The sequence below is a fragment of the Rhinopithecus roxellana genome, chromosome 9, assembly GCF_007565055.1.
Source record: "Rhinopithecus roxellana isolate Shanxi Qingling chromosome 9, ASM756505v1, whole genome shotgun sequence".
NCBI lineage: Eukaryota > Metazoa > Chordata > Mammalia > Primates > Cercopithecidae > Rhinopithecus > Rhinopithecus roxellana.
The window spans coordinates 126,751,640-126,772,818 of NC_044557.1; the positions used below are offsets into that span (position 1 = coordinate 126,751,640).

At 43.0% G+C, this 21,179-nt stretch overlaps 1 protein-coding gene, 1 non-coding gene and 1 pseudogene across 3 annotated transcripts in view; 2 read left to right on the forward strand and 1 right to left on the reverse strand.

The window, feature by feature from the left end:
• ERI1 (exoribonuclease 1) overlaps positions 1 to 21,179 on the reverse strand; it is a 119,609-nt gene that overhangs the window by 43,940 nt on the left and 54,490 nt on the right. The gene's annotated exons all lie outside the window — the stretch shown is intronic.
• On the forward strand, positions 11,501 to 11,562 carry LOC115899790. Its single transcript, XR_004059394.1, has one exon. It is a non-coding gene; the product is annotated as a U7 small nuclear RNA (small nuclear RNA).
• Positions 18,997 to 19,182, forward strand: LOC115899856 (annotated as a pseudogene).

Consider the following 21,179-nt stretch of genomic DNA (forward strand, 5'->3'; position numbering starts at 1 on the left):
GAGCATGATGAGGCTTTATTGATTAAGAGTTGACGACTGCTGAGGCTGGATACTGAGTACATGGAGGTTCATTGTACTTTGAACCTGCTTTGGTATATGTTTAAATTTTTCCTTAATAAAGAAATAAAAATTCATAAGGCATCAAAAACAGAAAGAAAAAGAATGGAGATAAACATCAATTTCTGACCCCTAGAGGGTATGCTTTCTTTTATTATGGTATGCTTTCTCTAGGGAGCATATACCACATAATAAAAGATCTTTGGATGGGAGTTACCATCAGAGTGCAGCCATTTTTTGGCAACATTCCCAAAGGAATAAAAGAAGTAATGTTTTTCACTGAAAGTAGGTCAAGATAAGGGATTATTATCACAGTCATTGACTTTGCTTCCCCCTGACAAATGCGCAGTGACCACTTGTTACATTCAATGGAGTGATAAAAGCTCCGATTGGCTGGGCTTTTCTAGGGTTACCAGCAAATAAAAAATGCAGGGTCTCAGTTAAAATTAAATTTCAGATAAACAGCAAATACATTTTTTCAGTATACTTGTGTCCCATGCAATATTGAGGAAATGCTTATGCTAAAAATTTACTTGATGTTTATCTGAAGTTCACACTAAAGTGGGTATTCCATATTTTATCTAGCAACCCTACTTTTACGATTTACAAAATTTAGGATATTCCATCCTCCCCACTTTTCTCCAATGCATTTCATGCCTTAGTTCACCCCAAACTAACCAGACTGGACTCTCATAACTATGACTCTCTGGGTATCTCATCATTCACTTTCCCTATGTTTCTAGAAAGGCTTTCTCCCAGAACTTACATAGGTTCAAGGTGGACTTTCTGTCTGACCTTCTGGCCCCTGAAGGGAAATGGGGAAGGAGAGAAGCCATTTGCCTAAGAGTTCCCAAGCAGGTACCTAGTCTCTAAGATGAGGATCCCAGATGTAGGTGCCTATCCATTTCTTTCAATATCCTTTCAACACAGCAGAGATTAAGACCCCCAAGAAGTACAGATCATTCCTGCTGTTGCATCTTTTACACAGATATGGACTTCAAAGGAAACAAAGAAAGAAAGATTTCATGCCAGAAAGCAGGAGATACCTTCTCATTCAGCTTAACTCTCATTTTGTCAATGTTGTTTTCAGATTATTAACACCAGACGATCAAGGTTCCATGGCAGAGAAGCCCTTCCATCTTTTCCTGCCTACTGGTGACTTGGCAACTCAGGAGTATCTCTACTGGAAGTGAGCCAGAGGAAGGAAGTGATAAAACACCATGAGTCAACATGTTACTCGCCAGAAGTTCTGGTAAAAGGAGTAAGAGGAAGACAAAGAAAACGAGTCTGAGGACATTGTGGGGGTCTCCATTCTCCTTCCCCTCTAAACCAGGCTCATGGTGGACTTCTCCTGATGGAAGGTTCTAGAGAGAGACTAAATTCCACTTCCTGTAGTCATAAGAAATATCTACCATTCATGCTTTCCATTCTACTCTGGATACTCTACTAAACTAGATCTACTTTAATTAGATCTACTCTAAATTAGATCTACTCTAAATTAGATCTACTCTAATAAACAAATATTAGAGTTCTAATGGGGTGGGGGGATACAGTGACTTGAAAAGGTGGCTGCAGGATGACTGAGATGAAGGCAGAATTCTTCATACAGAGAGAACAACTTTTGTTCAGAAAAACAATATTAATGGGTATATTTGGTCTTCCAGTGCAGGCTAATGAGAAGTCTAGACATAGAATAATCAAATTGCTTGTTTTCTGTAAGAAATGGGAGTTGTGGGGGTTCCCTCTCTTGGCTTTGGAGCACCCCTCCCTTTGTCTTTGTACAGGGGAGCTTCTTCTGTCTTTCTTCCCCCTTCTTTCTTGCCTATTAAACTCCCTGCTCCTTAAAACAAAAGAAGGAGGAGGAGGAGGAGGAGGAGGAGGAGGAGGAGAAAAAGAAAGAAAGACAGAAAGAGAGAGAGAGGGAGGAAGGAAGGAAGGAAGGGAGGGGAGTTGTTTTAAGTGTTCCCTTTAGGTAGGGAAGACAAGACAGGAATTTTGAGAGCCATGAAAGAAAGAAAGTGAAGACACGGGTGGCAGAGGGGAAGAGGGATCCCAGGGAACATATCAGGGGAAGGATGGCCGGAAAGAAAATGGCTGAGCTGGCAATGCCTGAGGGATTCCAGCATCCACTTTAAAAAATAATAATTTATTGTGGGAAATTTCAAGTACATACAAAAGTAACCAGACTAGTATAAAGAACCTCAATGCACCCTTGGCAGCTTCAACAATTATTAACGCACAGCCCATCTGGTTTCATCTAAAATGCCCCACTCATTCACCTTTCTCCCATGGATTATCTTGAAAGAAACTCCAGTGATATTGTTTGGCTCTGTGTCCCCACCCAAATCTCATCTCAAATTGTCATCGCCATGTGTCAATGGGGGTCCTGGTGGGAGGTGATTGGATCACAGGGGTACTTTCCTTCAGGCTGTTCTCATGATAGTGAGTGAGTTCTCATGAGATCTGATGGTATTTATAAATGACAGTTTCCCCTGCTTTCTCTCTCACCTGCTGCCATGTAAGACGTGCCTTGCTTCCCCTTCACCTTGCACCATGATTGTTAAGTTTCCTGAGGCCTCCCCAGCCATGAGGAACTATGAGTCAATTAAACCTCTTTTGTTTATAAATTACCCAGTCTCAAATAGTATCTTGATAGCAGTGTGAGACTGGACTAATAAATCCAGGTAGCACATTTTATCAGTGAACATTTCAGAATAGCATTAAACCTTAAGTAGTAGCCAATTCTGGGCTGTGCTGTCTGCACTGATGCCCCCTGCCCCCCATTTAGCCGATATCTGCACTAAATGCTTGTTCCTGCAGAAGCCAAGTGAGTGGTGCCTTGGGGGAGGGGGAAATGAAGAAGTGGCCAAGGTCTACACTGATGATGATTCCACACTCAGAGCTCTGAGCTGCTAGAACCCAAAGACACATCTAGAAAACAAGAGACAACGGGGAATAAGGCAACAGCAAGGTGGAACAGGTGAACATGAACCTGGTGAAAACCTGCTGGAAGATCAGGGCAGGGGTGCTGCACTTCACAAAGGTGTGCAGTGTGGCCTCAGGAACTGGAGAGGCGTCGGGGCCTCTCTGCCTCATCTCTTCTCGGCAGCCTGGCATATGTGCTGTTCGTGTCTCTCTCTGCTAACTGGCTCTTACTGCCAGGCTGCAAGGAGAAATGTCACTGTCACTCAGAGGGCAGACTCATCACAAGCCATCCTGTCAGGATATCACATGAACATGGACACCAGAGGCTCCTAGACACTCGCAGGGCACATCTATTCAGGCTACTTGGGTTATACAGTTGAGAAAGTAAACAGACTTTGATCTGAGGAATGCAAGTCCTTTTAAATTACCAGGCCCAGGGAGACATTAAAATGAGACAGCAATCACGTCCTACTCTTAAAACTGCTCTCTATTGCCACAAGTAGCTGTAAGGTAACTTAATCATGCCACATTGAACACTATAACCACACCCTATAGCCTAACAATGTATAGCCAATCACTAATCAATGTCATTGCTGTAAGCCAGTTCCTGACAAACAACTTTGTATCAGCCTACTCCCTGTCCCCACAACTTTTTTTTGTCTTTAAAAATCTGCTTGTGGGCTGGGCACAGTGGCTCACACCTGTAATCACAGCACTTTGGGAGGCCAAGACTGGAGGATTGCTTGAGCCTAGGAGTTTGAGACCAGCCTGGGCAACATGGCAAAACCTTGCGTCTACAAAAAATACAAAAATTATCCAGGCCTGGTGGTGTGCGCCTGTAGTCTTAGCTACTCTGGAGGCTGAGGTGGGAGGATCATCTGAGCCTGGGGAGGTCAAGGCTGCAGTAAGCCAGGATCCACTGCACTCCAGCCTGGATGACAGTGAGACCCTGTCTCAAAAAAACAAACAAACCTGCTTGTAACAAAGATCGAATGGAATTCATATCCAAGGCTAGTTAGGGCTGAGTCTTCCCAGCAGCTGTCCTCACTTTGGCTAAACTATTCCAATTATATTTTAGGCCTCAGCTTCTTTCTTTTAGATCGACACAGTCATTTGAACTTTAGCAAGTTCCTCTTTTTTGCTAGCCCATTCTGGACACATTTTAAATGAGAGTCACAACCAACGTTTTTGCATTATTCAAAATAGCTTCAAGAAACCAGGAACCCTTCACACGTATTTGTTTCCTTCTTTAGAACAATGCATTTGTTTAGAGATAATGAAAACAGTCTATAGCTGAACTCATGTTAGTGTTTTCCAGAATCAAATGGTCACAGGAACTCAAAGCTCTTCTCCAGAGATCAGGGGTTACCCTTGCCTTCAGTGCTTCATCATCTGCTCTCAACGTCTGCTACTCCTCCCCATTGTTCCACCCTTTCATGAAAGGCCTGCTGTCAGCAATGTTCAGTAAATAGCCTTTTTTTACAAAAGCGTCATTTCTTTCTCATATTAAAATTCCATAATAAATCTTTTTTCCCCTCCCAATGAGTTTTTCTGACACCCATAAAGAATTTTCCTTTCAACGTCCTGTCTTCTTGCCTTCTCTACTCAAAGCTTTACTTGACACCTGCCTTCCAGGTAAGCCAACACCCCTTAGAGCTCATAATCTTGCCAGGTTAGTCTTTAAATTTTTTTATCCTGATAAAATCTTTGCTTACTCAGCACTAGTAGCAATTCTCTCCTCTGAGAATTGAGGTTTGCGTACTTGTTAATGAGCCCATAATGCCCCTGTAGTCTCTGTAGGACAAGGGCCCCACAAAAAAAAAATAAAGAAAAAACATAATCTTCTCTTAGAGTCTTGGTTCTCAGACTTTGAGCATGCAGCAGACACCTGGAAGGCTTTGTTCTAACAAAGTCTGCTGGACCCCACCCTGGAGTCACTGATTCAGCAGGTCTGGGTGGACCTGAGAATATGCATTTATATGTGCAGATGAAAATGACTTGGTCTCTGGCTTCTACAAGGCTGCAGTCTAATGGATAAAACCCTCTTTTGATCTGGGTAGCACTTCAGAATTTGAAAATCTGTGTCATATTTATTAGACTTAAAAAACATCCTCACAACAGTGTGAGGGGAAGCAGAGTCTGCACTTTGGGTTAAAAAACTTGAGTATGAATTCCAGCCTTAGCAAGTATTAGCTCTATGGTTATGGTCAAGTTGCTTAAACTCTCAAAGCCTGAGTTATCTGTGAAATGGGAATACTACTCTCCCAGGTAGGTAATACTTTTGTTTGTAAAAATACTGTATGAACTAAAAAAAAAAAAAAAAAATGCTATACAGATACCAAATTAGATAAAAGATAGGGCGGTAGGGCAGGTGTGGTGGCTCACACTTGTATTCCCAGCATTTTGGAAAGCCGACGTGGGTGGATTGCTTGAGGTCAGGAGTTCGGGACCAGCCTGACCAACATGGTGAAACCCTGTCTCTACTAAAAATACAAAAATTAGCCAGGTGCAGTGGCGCATGCATGTAGTCCCAGCTACTCAGGAGGCGGAGGCAGGAGAATCACTTGAACCCAGGAGGTGGAGGTTGTTGCAGTGAGCCGAGATCACGCCACTGCATTCCAGCCTGGCTGACAAAGTGAGACTGTCTCAAAAGAAAAAGAAAAAAGAAAAAAAGATAGGCTGGATCAGTGTCAGAAAGACCATGAGAGTATTATGGGAACACAGGAAGAAAGCAGTGCATTCCCCTGGCATAAAGGAAGGTTGGATGGCGTTGGTGTTGGGGCTCAGAAAACAATTCCCCAAATACACTACTTTGGACTTCAAACTGAGAGTACCTGGGGAGTAGCAAATGCAGAGAAGAGCTTTCTGTAGTCCTCTCTTATCTGACTAAGGGAAGTTCCTCCAGAGGAATGCAATCATCAGGCAGGGAAGATTAACTCAGGAAAGTAGACTGAAGGTCTGACCTCTTGCTCAGAGATACTTTTACCATAGGCTACCAATGTATTCCTCTGAGGGCTGCTGCCTGAGACACTTTTTCTGCATTATAAGCAGATAAAGCAGCCTTTGTTCACAGTTTATTTCTGCCCCTCTCCCTCCCACATCTCATCACCACCACCCTCCAGGAGCCCCCAGCCCCTATTTTTTTCTGTGGAGTATAAAAGCTTCAGTCAACTGGTCCTCCTCTGAGTCACAGTTTGTGTGGCTCCTGTGCACATGCGCACATAATACATTTGTATGCCTTTTCTCCTGTTAATCTGTCTATTGTCGGTTTCTTCCAGAGACTCAAATTATTGAACCTTCAGAAGGTAAAAGGAAAGTTCCCTTTGCCTCTACATAGGTTTCATGAAACAGGTGGAATTTTTCCTGGGCCCTAAAGGTTTTCAACAGGCAGGGAATTAAGCAGGGAAGGAATGTGGCAGGGAAATGCATGCCACATTTAAGAACTGGAGAACATGGGAAAATTATTAATCTGATGATATGGCTGAAAAAGAAGCATAAAACCACAGAAAGCTTTGAATACCAGGAAAAGGAGTTTCAGCATACTTCAGTAGGTAACGGGTAGCTAATCAACGTTTTGACCAGCAGATAAGTAACGCTGGTATGTGTATGAGGTAGATTGGAAGGGGAAGAGCACGGAGGCAGTGAAAGCTGTGAAGTCCACATTCTTTAACAGCTCTCTCTAGCTCCCCTTTGGCTTTATTCCAATCTCCCCACCTTCCACTGGCGTGGCCTTACAATAAATCCATATCTTCTAAATCATCAACTCTGCCCCAGAGAGCTCCTTCAAAGGTGGGGCAGCTCTTCTGCAGTCCTAGCCCTGCTTTCTGCAGCACTACAGGAGAACACACATCCCTGCTTCTTCCTAAAGATTCTTGGCAGCCCTCTTGTCCTCATTCAGATTTCTCTTCTTGTTAAATATGCCTGGTTTTTCAGCCATTTCTCACTGAAGTGGCTTTTCCACCATTCCAGTTAGCCTTCTCTGGATATTATGTAGTTTCTCCCATAGAAAGAGAAGCACATGGTATTATCAAAGGCATTGGATAATTTAAGCAAACAAACTCTTATTGATGGGCAAATAAGAACTTAATCCCCCACCCACCTCTTTTCCTTATTGGGTAAAATTGGGAGTACTTGAGAGAAAGTCAAGTTTTCAAGGCCCAAATGAGTTCTCACTTGTCTATGGTATCATTTACACATTGGCGCCTTGGTCATATTTAAATCCTTCATCTCATTCTGACTTGGGTTTGCTTTGACTTACAGAGGAACCCTAGATGTTGTGTATCTTTCCCTTAGGGAATTTTATGGATGCCAGTCCCATAATTTATACCCTCTCTTCTGTACCGTAGTTTTAGGGGACAAAACTGTGTATGCATGGCTTGCTTGTATTTTTTCCTTCAGATTTTCTTTTTTCTGGCTGGGCACAGTGGCTCACATCTGTAATCCCAACACTTTGGGAGGTAAGGTAGGAGGATCACTTGAGCCCAGGAGTTTGAGGCCAGCCTGGGCAATAAGTGAGCCCTCGTCTCTACAAAACAACAACAGCAAAAATTAGCTAGGCATGGAGGAATACACCCATAGTCCCAGCTACATGGGAGGCTGAGGCAGGAGGATCACTTGAATCCAGGAGATTGAGGCTGCAGTGAGCCATGACTGTGCCACTGCACTCCAGCCTCGTGACACAGTGAGACCCTGTCTCAAAAAACAAACAAACAAACAAACAAACAAACAAAAGAAAGAAAAGAAAAAAAAAAAAAAGCCAAGTGCAGTGGCTTACTCCTGTAATCCCAACACTTTGAGAGGTTGAGGCAGGAGGATGGCTTGAGCCCAAGAGTTCAAATCTAGCCTGGGCATATGGCAAGACCTTGTCTCTATAAAAAATAATCATAAATAAAATTTTTTAAAGATTATTTTTCTCAGGCCAGGTGCGGTGGCTCACGCCTGTAAATCCCAGCACTTTGGGAGGCTGAGGCGGGCAGATCACGAGGTCAGATCGAGACCATCCTGGCTAACACGGTGATACCCCGTCTCTACTAAAAATACAAAAAATTAGCCGGGCGCGGTGGCGGCGCCTGTAGTCCCAGCTACTCAGGAGGCTGAGGCAGGAGAATGGCATGAACCCGGGAGATGGAGCTTGCAGTGAGCCGAGATCGCCACTGCACTCCAGCCTGGGCGACACAGCAAGACTCCGTCTCAGAAAAAAAAAAAAAAAAGATTATTTTTCTCTTTCACTATACTAGTTAACCCCTGGGTGATCATTACATTTTATTTCTTCAGTTCATTTTCATTTTCCCTGAGCCTGAAGGGTTAACCTGTCTGTGGTTGATGTGTGCACACCAGGGGGATTCTTTGTGGCTTTCCTAAGCCCACTGTAAGTCTCTTTGGAAGCAACAACAACAGCGACAAAATGCATGGCTAATAAATTCCCACTTCTAATAACAGGGTCAGTGCTATTCCATATAAAGACCGTGTTCATAATGAAAACAAAGCATTGGAAAAAAAAAAGCCATGTTTAGCATGTGATATTAACCTAATGTTTACATGGAAGCTCTCAAAAGTCAATGTCTTTAGCTGTGTTATTATTGTACACAAACTCCTCAGTAATCTCTCATCAGTCTCCAAACCCTGAAAATATTTCCCAAAATGTGTCTGCCTCATTTCCTCATAGCATATAACACATGTATCCAAGGAAAACGAAGGACAGACTGGGTTTTTGCTTTGTGTGGAAACAATTTCACTTTGCTTGCAAAAGTGAAAAGGTCTGTCTGGGCTCAGCTGATAAAACAAGATGTTTTGGTTTGATAAGATTTTTCTTCTGTGTAGCTTGGTGTGGAGACATACTCAGATTCATTTAGAAAACATTTTTTATTGACTGTGACTCATTAGAAGGAATGTCATGTGCTGCCATTTCATCACCGAACAGGGAATCTTGGCCATATAGGGCCTTTGGCTCAGATAGGATTCAGGAAAGGAATAATGGGCTTCCACGGGACCAGAGGAATGCAAGTAAACACGTGGTGCCCAGCGCTCTTCTGTGTCACCTCACTGTGGTGCTGGTGGGAGCAGGCTTGCTCTTGTGACACTGAAGATTAAAACCACACCAGACCACACCAGGAGATGCTGCTTTTCCCTTAGAAGGACTGACAACCTAAGAGGACGATGTGCTCTATTAATTAAGGTTTTAGGAATTTGGAAATTTTAAAAAAGGAAATATGACAGGAAGTTCCCATATACATGCAGGCACAATAAATATAAAATACTGGCCAGGTGCGGTGGCTCACGCCTGTAATCCCAGCAACTTTGGAAGCCCAAGGTGGGAGGATCACTTGAGTCCAGGAGTTTGAGACCAGCCTGGGCAACAAAGTGAGATCTCAGCTCTACAAAAAATCAAAAAATTAGCTGGGCATAATAGTATGTACCTGTAGTCTCAGCTACTCAGGAGGCTGAGACCAGAGAATTGCTTGAGCCCAGGAGGTCAAGGCTGCCGTGAACCATGTTCTTGCCACTGCACTCCAGCCTGGGTGACAGAGGAAGACCTTGTCTCAAAAATAAAAACTTAAATTTAAATTTAAAAATGTGGATCAGGCGCGGTGGCTCATGCCTATAATCCCAGCACTTTGGGAGGCCGAGGAGGGCAGATCACTTGAGGTCAGGAGTTAAAGTCCAGCCTGGCCAACTTGGTGAAACTTCATCTCTACTGAAAAAAAAAAAAAAATTAGCCAGGCATGGTGGCGAGTCCCCGTAATCCAGGCTACTTGGGAGGCTGAGGCAGGAGAATCACTTGAACCTGGGAGGCGGAGGTTGCAGTGGGCTGAGATTGCACCACTGTACTCCAGTATGGGCAACACAGCAAGACCATGTCTCAAAAACAACAAAAACGAAAAAATAACACACACAAAAAATATGGCTGGGTGCAGTGGCTTATACACCTGTAATCCCAGCACTTTGGGAGGCCCAGGCAGGAAGATTGCTTGAGCCTGGGAGTTCAAGACCAGCTTGGGCAATATAGCAAGCCCTCCGTAAAGCATAAAAATTAAAAAATAAATTTAAAAAATAATAAATACAATTTTTATAAAGTACAATGTTTACTTAGTAATGGTGTTTTATAAGGTGTTTCATAGGATTTGACTTTTTTTATGAAGTTAGTTGTGAATAAGTAAAAGACCCTAAACAAAAGGCGCTACTGGATTCTATGTAGTTTTATGTCAGTCTTTTGAGTCCTGATTGCATAGAGAAAGATTAATTGAAATATGTTTAAGCCTATTTAAGAAATAAGAGGCTTTCTAATATCAGAAGAATATAATTATTTCATAGCAGGAGAATATAATTATTTCATACCAGAAGAATATAATTTTTCAGCGACATTTTAAAATTATTTTTCTCCCTCCTGCACACTGATTCAGCAACATTTTTAAAAGCCCGAGTTAATGCCTCTTCAAAACAATATTTGAATATGGAACAGTTAAAAATTGAACTGGAAAACCAAAAGAAAAATCACCAAAATTCTACTTGTTATTTTATGAAAATCTTACTTGACTGATCTCCTTTACAATGCTTTATTTGCTAACCTGTCCATGAGTAACCTCCCTACAGACACCCCAAACTCTGCCTTCTCTCACGCTTACCTTTCTTGGAAGTATTTGGGATCATAAGTTGAGATACTTTACTAAGAGTGGACAATGCCCTTCAATAAAGACGTCTCCACTTCAATAACAAATAGTGCCTTACATCTTTGGGACGATTTGACAGATGCATGCTACTATGTGGTGGTTAAGGTACTGCCTTCTGCAAAGATAAATAACGTTGATTCACTGCGCTTCCAAAATCAAGGACCAAGCCGAAGGCATGAGGACGGGTGATAAAGTTTATGGCTGAGAAGGCAACCAAGACTGAAACTGACTGACAGCAGAAGCCAGATGAAGGATTATGCATTTGTCCCTTGATGAGTGTGGTGAACAAACATAAAAATATCCTGAAGGCCAGCAGAGTAGAAGAGGGGTGTAAATTAAAGAAAACCACAGAGCGACAATACAACGAGCAGCTAGACAACACAATGTTTCTGTACTTCAGAGGAGGCCGAAAGGTGCACGCCTGTAGGTGGAACTGAATGACGGGGTGTGAGGCTGAGGAGGTCCTCGAGGCTAAGTCAAGACCTGCAGGTCACCCGAGCACACTGGGTGCTGACGCTGACCCGAACCCTCCACTTCTCTCTCTGAGGCTGCTTCTGTCGGGAGTGGGGCGGAGGGCCACTCTGTTCCTTAGTGCAGTGGCATCGGCGGAAGGGCAGAGCACACGTCAAGATGAAGCTCTGGTGAAGAATTGATCAAAAATAGTGGCAGAGTGAGATGGAGATTTACATCAAAGGGCTGATTTATGAAGGCTTCAAAGACTTAAAAAAAAAAAAAAAAGAAAAGGAAGAACGTAGATTAGTTGTTGCTGAGGGCTGGAGGGGACAGAGATAGAGGCGGCAGTAGACAGATCCTTCAGGTTTCTTTTTGAGGTGATTAAATATTCTGAAATCGAGTGTTAAAGCTCTTCTGGAATTTGTCTAGCAGGTTATCTGGTTTTCACTGCAAAACCCCCACAGTAAAAAACAGAAAGAAAAAATTATCCTAAAATTGGTTGTGGTAATGGTGGCGTATATGCTGTGAATCGGCTTTAAAATATTGGAATGTACACTTCAAACGAGTGAATTGTATGGTATGTGAATTATACATCAATAAAGCTTTTAAAAATAATAATAGAAACTTTCAAGCCACTAGAAAGGAGAGTCAATGTGGTATGAAAACAAGACTCAACATACCAACCTCAGAGGGCTATGAAGTAAAGTCAAAGGTCACTGACCCCCCCAAAAGGAAAGCTATTATCAAATGCTTGGGAAAGAACTACAGGAAAACTAAATCATGGTATTCTGGTATTTCATTTCCACTCAGGAGAATTCTGCCTCTCTGTCATTTTGCGTGTGTGTATGTGTGTGACAGGGTCTTGCTCTGTCACCCAGGCTGGAATGCAATGGTGCAATCTTCGCTCACTGCAGCCTCGACCTCCCAGGTTCAAATGATCCTCCCACCTCAGCCTCCCACGTAGGCGGGCCTACAGGCACGCCCCACCACGCTTGCTAATTTTGTTTGTCTTTTGCAGAGACGAGGCCTCACTGTGTCACTCAAGCTGGTCTTGAACTCCTGGATTCAAGCAATCCTCCCACCTTGGTCTCCCAAAATGCTGGGATTAGAGGCATGAGCCACTGCACCCAGTCTTTCTCTGTCATTCTATTTCCAAAGTTGAATCACCTTGCCCTGTTGGAGCTCAAAAACTAAGGGTGTGATGAGGGTGTTACCGTTTGAACTCTTTCAAGGAAGGCATCGGCCATAGAGTGAGCTGCAGGAGGACTTTTCCTGTTTCCCTGCAGAATAGGGTACCGTGTTAAAGGAGTCAATTATCCCGTCCCATCTGGAGAAAACATTCCTCAGATGAATGAACTGGAAACTGAAAATTGGAAAAGGTGATTTTATTTCTTTTTGTAATTAGGACATCATTTACAAGACTTATATTTCTTGGATGTTCCCCAAATTTCTCACATAGAGCTGGCATTACTAGAAATTTAAATACTTGCTGCTTTTAATTATATTGAATTCCACTGAGGGAGCTTAAAGGTTAGGCATTTTGTGATGGGTGTGCATTCTACTTCCAAATGTAATAGCTAGACTAGAAATTCCAGAAAAGGCAAAGTAGTTAATCAAACACTGAAGCTGCTTTGAGAAATGGCTTTGTCGAGTTAACTGGTTATCATTAGATTTATCACAGTGGTTAGGAAAAACTGACCTCGTATGTGTCTCTAACAATGCCATCGTCTGCTTAGAACACTGCCCTGCGTTAGACAGCTGTAAACACAAGAAGTTCCCCTCGCGAGCTCAATAACCTTAGCAACAGTTCTCTTTCCAAACAGGCCAAGAAAGATATGTTGCTTTGGGAAACTGGAAAATCAACAGACCAAAACACCCAGAAGAACTGGGTGGAGAGAAGATAGAGCCCATTCACTGCAGTCTCTGCAGAGGAGCAGAGTAACAGCAGCCATGGGTGCCCTTGGAAGTCCCAGTCCCAGCTCCCAACCCTGCCACCCCGGGGCCTCCACCACAATTCCCCGCCCGGCCCTGCACACAAGGGCTGCAAAAATGGTGAGGAGAAAGGAGATTGCAAATGAATTCATCCCCAAGTTATAAACAGGGTTCATGGAACTTTAGTAAAATGTATTTTAAAATTTTTACTTTGATCTATAGACATGCGACTTGAACCAGATTCTTTCAGATGCCAAATGTTCTCTTTCTGTGTGCATTTGCAAGGATGGGCTCCACTGCTGAAGTGGGCTAATGGATCCTTATGAGCAATGAGTCCTGTGTGTGTTCATTAGGAATGTTCCGTGGATAATAAGTAGCTGGGAAATGAGTCAATCAGTTTCTTCCTTTCTGTTCCATACTAGTAGTTCTGAAGCTGCCAATGTGTCCCAAATATAACTAGGTATCTTTAGAGTCCTTTTTGTTTTTCTTGAGACAAGGTCTTGTTCTGTTGCCCAGGCTGGAGCTCAGTGGTGGGATCGTAGCTCACTGCAGCCTTGAACTCCTGGGCTCAAGCCATCCTCTGGTCTCAGCCTCCCAAAGGGCTAGGATTATAGCTGTGAACCACCACACCCTGCTTTACAGTACTTCGTTTTTATACATATAAGTTATTTTTTATTGTTGTTTTTCTTTAAGAGTCTTTTTACTTTTGGTTTGGTGTTTTTGTTTTTTTGGTTTTTTTCTTTGAGACAGAGTCTCACTCTGTCACCCAGGTTGGAGTGCAGTGGTGCAATCTCAGCTCACTGCAACCTCTGCCTCCCAGGTTCAAGTGATTCTCCTGCCTCAGCCTCCTGAGTAGCTGGAATGACAGGTGCCTGCCACCACACCAGGCTAATTTTTGTATTTAGGAGAGACAGGGTTTCACCATGTTGGCCAGGCTAGTCTCCAACTCCTGACCTCAGGTGATCCACCCACTTCAGCCTCCCAAAGTGCTGGGATTACAGGTATGAGCCACCTCCACCCGGCCATAATAGTCTTTCTGAAATTAAGCAAAACTAATCAATGTTCAGAATGACTGGAGCAACTTTCTAAACCTGAAAATTCCTCTGTTGACTTAAAATAGTTAAAACACTCAGGGAGGAAATAACATGTTCAATAGTATAATCATTTCCTTCTCTATGATTCTTCCTACTCCCACATTTGTAAAGTAGTACTTTACTTTTTTTATTTATCTATTTATTTAATAATTTCAACTTTTATTCCAGATTCAGCGGGTACATGTACCGGTTTGTTACATATGTATATTGCACGATGCTGAGATATGAATGGTCTTGTCACTTAGGTGGCAAGCATTAGAGTAATTTAAAAATGCTATTTGAGTGACATCATTGTCTTCTATACTCTCGTCTTGAGCAAAAGAAACCATTCTGATTGCCTAACTTGTTTATACTTCTCAAAATACTTTCATACGTGTTTGATGCCCATAACTAAGACAGGGTGATACAGTCCACTCTAATCCATCCAGCAATGCCAGGGAAGATTACCAAGGAGGTACTGATATAGCGGAATGTTACCACACCTTTTAAAAATCTGTCGGAATAACAATCTAAAACACATTGCAACAAAGAAATGTACATTAAAATATGAGTGCTTTTAAAAATTTTTCCTATCATACAAGGATTTTAAAAACTATCATACTCAGCTTCAGAGAGGATTCAAGGGAAAAGATCCTCCTAGACATTCCTAATGGGAGAGTGAATTCTGACATTTTGGGAAGGTGATTTGAGAATATGGATCGAGATGTTCAACCCATTAACCCCACAATCCTTTTGTCCTTTTAATAAATATTAAAAGTGGCTGGTGTGGTGGCTCATGCCTGTAATCCTAGCACTTTGGGAGGCCGAGGTGGGAGGATGGCTTGAGCCCAGGAGTTTGAGACCAGCCTGAGCAACACAGCGAGACCCTCATAAAAAAGATTAGCCGAGCGTTGTGGTGCACACCTGTAGTCCCAGCTACTCGGAGGGCTGAGGCAAGAGAATTGCTTGAGCCAGGGAAGTCAAGGCTGCAGTGAGCCATGATTGCACTACTACTCCAGGCTGGATGGCAGAGAGAGACCCTGTCTCAAAAACTAATAATAAAATTTAAAAATTTAAAAAAGCGTGCCAACCACTGTCCGGTCACTCAAGGTACGCAGGTGAACAACAAAAGCCAGCTCTCTGCTCTCAGGAAGCTTACATTCTAATGAAGAGAGAGTAAGACAATACATATGTATACAGATAAAGAAGATAAATTCAGACACAACGCATCCTAGGAAGAGAAGCAAGCATGGATACGAGGACCCGAAAGGCAAGGGAGAAGGTTGCTTTGCTTGGTGCTCAATAAAGACCCGTGGCGAATGGCCAGTGCTCCCAACAATCCAGCCTCCACTCAGCATTCATAAGAGAGCCACTAGCCAGGCGCCATGGCACACACCTGTAGTTTCAGCTACTAAAGGAGGCCGAGGCAGGAGGATCACTTGAGCCCAGAGGTTCCAGCCTGCAGTGAGCTATGATCGTGCCACTGCACTGCAGCCTGGGTAACAGAATGAGATCCTGTCTCCTAAAAGAAGAGAGAAAGAAAGAGAGCCTCTACTAAAAGCAAACCCTGAAACCCAACCTACTTTCCCCAAGGGCAGGACAGCCACATGAGGTGCGAGAGAAGTTGTTGGGCGAGGTTTCCAGAAACGCTTCTTTAAATGTGAGACAGTCTCAGGTCAACTGTATATAATACTATTTTAGATATATCTGAGAAAATTTGAATTTAAAAAGAAGTTAAGGGCAAGGAGAAAAGCAATTCTGGATTAGATGTTGCTCTGAAACTACATGTTCTCTGCTTCCTCCACGTTTTTAGCCATAAAGCTTTGAGTGAAATTGTTCAAGGTTTAGTGGAAACTTCTTGCTTGGGGGAAGGAGACTGTTGAGAGAAGAATGTTATATAATATTTGTGTGTGGCCAGGTGTGGTGGTTCACGCCTGTAACCCCAGCACTTTGGGAGGCTGAGGCGGGCGGATCATGAGGTCAGGAGATCAAGACCATCCTGGCTAACACATGAAACCCGTCTCTACTAAAAAATGCAAAAAATTAGCCGGGCATGGTGGTGGGCACCTGTAGTCCCAGCTATTCGGGAGGCTGAGGCAGGAGAATGGCGTTAACCTGGGAGGCGGAGCTTGCAGTGAGCAGAGATAGCACCACTGCACTCCAGCCTGGGCAACAGAGCGAGACTCTGTCTCAAACAAAAAAAAAAACTTGTGTGTATATATGTGTGTGTGTGTGTGTGTGTATTTGCAGCATAACTCTCTATGCTCATAGGTATGGGAAAACTGTAGAATAAGTGAAAGAAGCAAAATGAGGTAGAAAAACCTGCTGGGGCAGGAGTTTGTTGACTTGGAGACCTGTCCCGGTTCTGCTCAGACTAGCTGTGTAATCTTGAAATCATTCAGTTAATACCATGGAAACCAGCTTCTTTAAAACTTGAGGAGATTGTACTGGATCATCTGTCAGGCCTTATCTATGTTATGGAAGGTCTTGTCACCTTTTTTTTTCTTTTTTTGAGACAGGGTCTCACTCTGTTGCTCAGGCTGGAGCGCAGTGGTGTGATCTTGGCTCACTGCAGCCTTGAGGTCCTGGGCTCAAGTGATCCTCTCACCTAAGTCTCCTCAGTAGCAAGGACAATAGGTGCATGCCATCATGCCCAGCTAATTTTTGCATCTTTTGTAAAGATGGGGTTTCACCATGTTGCCCAGGCTGGGTCACCTTTCTTTTTTCCCTCCTACTATTGACATTGCACACACACACACACACTCGCGCACACATAGGTTAAAAATGAAATCCCACCATGACCTTTATAATAAACAAATGCATAGAGCAGGAAAATTCCAGTCATAAAATAATGGACTCTTGATATCTAGAAAACTTAATACAGATTTCAGGCTGATACAGGAATGTGTATACAGTCTTTGAGTATAACATACTTCATGTGTATGAATGACATATCCTGTAGCTAAATCAACAATGGGGGCTTACATTTGTATAGGTCTTTAGTGTTCACAAAACAATTTTATGTCATAACACTCACAATTTTGGAGACTCACGCAATTTTTAGAAATAGGTAGGGCAATGAGAATGATTTCCCTTTTACTGAGGCTTAGAAGCGTAAAATGGCTTGGCCAGGTTTATGCAGCAATGGGCAGCCATCACATCTTCTCCCAGTTCATGGGCATTTATTCCCATCTGCCACATTGCAAGGCAGCTGGAATGGCTGTCACCGTTCATGGTTCCTTCACCCCTCACTCCACTGCAGCTCAGCTGAGGCCACTGAGAACATCAGAACAGCGAGGCAATGTGATCACCAACTTTCCCAAAATAGAAGCCACCACAGAGATAAACCAGCCAACTGTTTCCCTCTCAACTCACCCGCTTGTCACATTTTATTCTCTGCAGTGGGGTCTGCCAGACCTCTTATTTCTTCCTTTCTTTTAAATTTCAGGTAAGAAACTAGAATACTTAAAATGTTAAATCCCTTCCTTTAAAAACAATGACTGGTACTCATAACTGAACACTCCTTGAAAATATCCTACATCTTCACAAAGTCATGCATCTGATTCCTTTCTGCCAGTAATTTGTCACCCTCCTTCACCGTGCCCAACAACCCAAAGGCCAGGTGAACACGAAATCAAATCACTGCCAGTGTTGGCGACTTCAAAAGTCATCAGGTGTTCACCGGTTGCTCTGAAAAGCCATCTTTGCATTGTGACCATTTTATTGGCAGAGTCCTCAAACTCTTGTTTTCTTGTTATCCAACACATGGGATCATCGGGGAGCCTGCTGTGTCACAGACGTCCATCTGTGGACACTAACTCTGAGACGACCACCAACCACTTAAAGGACAAGAAGCAAGTTGTGCAGGTGGAGAAAGGGGAAGAGATGCCCCTGCTAGTGGGAATCCCAGTGAAGAAAATGGGGAGATGAGGCTGACGATGAGGAGGACAAAGAAGAGGAAGAAGGTGGGGAGGAAGGGCAGGAGGAAGAAGGTGGAGGTGAGGAAGAGGGTGGAGATGAATGAAGAAGCTAAGGCCCCTGGTGGCAAGATAAAGAAGATGGTGGTGTTGATATCGCGAAGCAGAAGATGAGGATAACCAGACAGCAGAAAAGTCAAAGAAAAAAAAGGTGGCCATGACCTATTCACCCTCCACTTCCTGTCTCAGAAACTAGACATGGTCATCTTGGAGAGAGAGGCCCAGCCACTGCAGATAGCGCCACCTGCTGGTGACACACTCTCCACCACCCTGCCCAAAACCACAACTTGAGTTTGCAGCAGGAGAGGAAAAAAGAATCAAAACTTCCAAGGCCCTGCCTTTTTTTTTTTAAAAAAAAAGTAATTTTAAAAGAGAGATTTGTTAGTATTTTTGAGTTTCCTTTTATATTTTTGCATATATTGTCAAGAGTCCGCCATTTTTAATGATCTCAAGTGATCAAACCAGCCTCCTGAGCATCTTCTGTGCGACTTCTGACTTTACTTGTGGTGTGACCAAGTTCGTTATCACCTCAAAGGACAAAAGAAAACTCGTAGAAAGAAGCAAAAACAATTAAACAATCTTATTCTGAGCATTCCACTAACTTTTTTTGTACATGCATTTAGCTGTACTATAGATGGTTGGTTTGTATGAGACGGTTAAAAAGGCTAACGATAAAAGATGTATTTATTTATTTACTTATTTGTCTTTGAAGTTGCTATTTTTTTTTTTTTTTTGGTCTATTTCACGGATGTGGGAAACAATGTTGTCCAACGATGAACTGGAATTTTATTATGCTGAGTTGTTCTAACAACAACAGCAAAAAAGATATCATGCATAAATCTTGTATAAGATCCACATGTGGTTGCCAAGATAGAAATAACTATCCTAATTCAATTAAGTAAAGTTAAACAGAAGACAATACTTTCAGGGATCATTTCTATAGTTCACTACTAGAGAAGTTTCTCTAAACATGCAGAGAAAAAAATGTTCAACAGGAATATATGAAGATCATCAAAGAATGGACCAAACGCCACAATGTCATTATCATTTTTATTCATCATCTCATTAACATGGATAAAAGAGTTGCCCCTTCTGAGTTCTCATGGCAGGATTAGTTATCATGCCCTTCATACCTGAAGCAAGCCCCATGAGTAAATGTGTTTCTGGTTTAACTCTGGAAATGCTCAGACATTAGTTAAGGGACGACGGGGCACAGAGCAACCTATGAGGTCTTAAATAGAAACTGTCCGTGGCTCCACCCTTTCTCTCGGCGCACATTCACTCCATCAGGAAATCCCATCAGCTCTGCCGGATTCCTGGATCTTTTCACTCACCAGCTCCAGGGCCACGTGAGGGCTCTGGGTAATTTGCAGCCGTCTGTCTGCTCCGCCCTCTCCTCCAGCTCCTGCCTTTGACCCCCTGCAGTCTGTTTTGAGTGCAGCAGCCAGCCAGAGCTACTCTTTGCAAACGCCAGACAGATCTCATCACTCTTGTGGCTGAAAACGTTCTGGTCCTCCCATTTCACCCTTAGGAAAGCTCAAATGCTTGCAACGGCCCCCAAGACCCTATGAGTTCCACCCCTTGGACTTCTCTGACATCAACTCCTATTCCTCCGATTGCTTGCCCTGGTTTGGACATCCTGGTTTCCTACTGTTCTTCCCCATGGTTGGTGCCTCTGCCAGACGCAGTGTCCCCAGGCAGCTCCCAGGGCTCTCTCACCTCCTTGCTGGGCTCTGTCCTGACCACACTTTACATCTGCAGCAGGTTTCAACCTCCAGTTTTCTCCAAACCACCCCCAACCCTTGATGCTCATTTTCCTAAAGCAATGAACATCTTTTAATTTATTTCACAACAGACTTAATGATGTTTACTTTCTTCCTGTCCTCACTAGAATGTACAGTCCATAAAAAGAGGAATTTTTGTCTTTTTCACTGTGCCTAAAACAGTGTCTGGCTCATAGAAAGCCCATAAAAAATATCTGATGAATCAGCAAATGACTAGATGCCTAACATTTGTTTTGCAAACCACAAATTAGTTAACAACTGTGATTTCTAAACTTGGACCTCAAAAGTGATGGAGTCCGTGAGCCACATGCTGGGTCTTCTAGGTGGTGATTGGAGTTGTTGCCAATCCCTGGTGGGTTTCATTCTGCAATTACAAGTTGTATGAGGGCTCAGAGCTGGGCAAAGCACCTGAAAAAAATAAGTGGCTAACAGGTACACAGGAACCAGGCACAGTGGCTCACGTCAGTAATTCCAGCACTTTGGGAGGCTGAGGCAGGAGGATCACTTGAACCCAAGAGGTCAAGGCTACAGTGAGCAGTGATTGTACCACCATACTCCAGCCTGGGCGACAGAGTGAGACCCTGTCTCAAATAAAACAAAACAAAACAAAAAACAAAAAAAAACAGGCTGGTGTGGTGGCTCAGGCTTGTAATCCTAGCACTTTGGGAGGCCGAGGCAGGCAGATCACTTGAGGTCAGGAGTTTGAGATCAGTCTGGCCAACATGGCAAAATCCCATCTCTATAAAAAACACAAAAATTAGCCAGGTATGGTGGTACCCCCTGTAGTTCCAGCTACTCAGGAGGCTGAGGAAGAAGAATCACTTGAACTCGGAAGACAGAGGTTACAGTGAGCCAAGATCTCACCATGGCACTCCAGTCTGGGTGCAGAGCAACACTTTGTCTCAAAAAACCAACAGACAATTACATGGGGAAAGTGTTCCTGTGAAATTGACGGGATAGTCAAAATGGACGGGTAATCCAAAGTGTTTGATTACATCAAAAATAATCAGGGAAGTATTTATCAAATCAATACAACCATTTTCCAGCTATTACGTTGGTAAAAGTTTTTAAAAACTATAATAATGCTGGCAAAGGAACGAAAAAAAATGCACCTTTAGACCTTGCCTTTTAGAAAACAGAGCCCTTTGCGAAGTTATTTGAAAAATGGACCCGAAGCTTTAAGATGTTCAGGAATTAATTTGTGGGAATTTACCCTAAATTTGGAAACATCTTTATGGACAAATATTTTATTTACAGATGCCTTTATAAAAGCCAAACTTGAAAGCAACCTATATGACTGGCCAAAAGAAC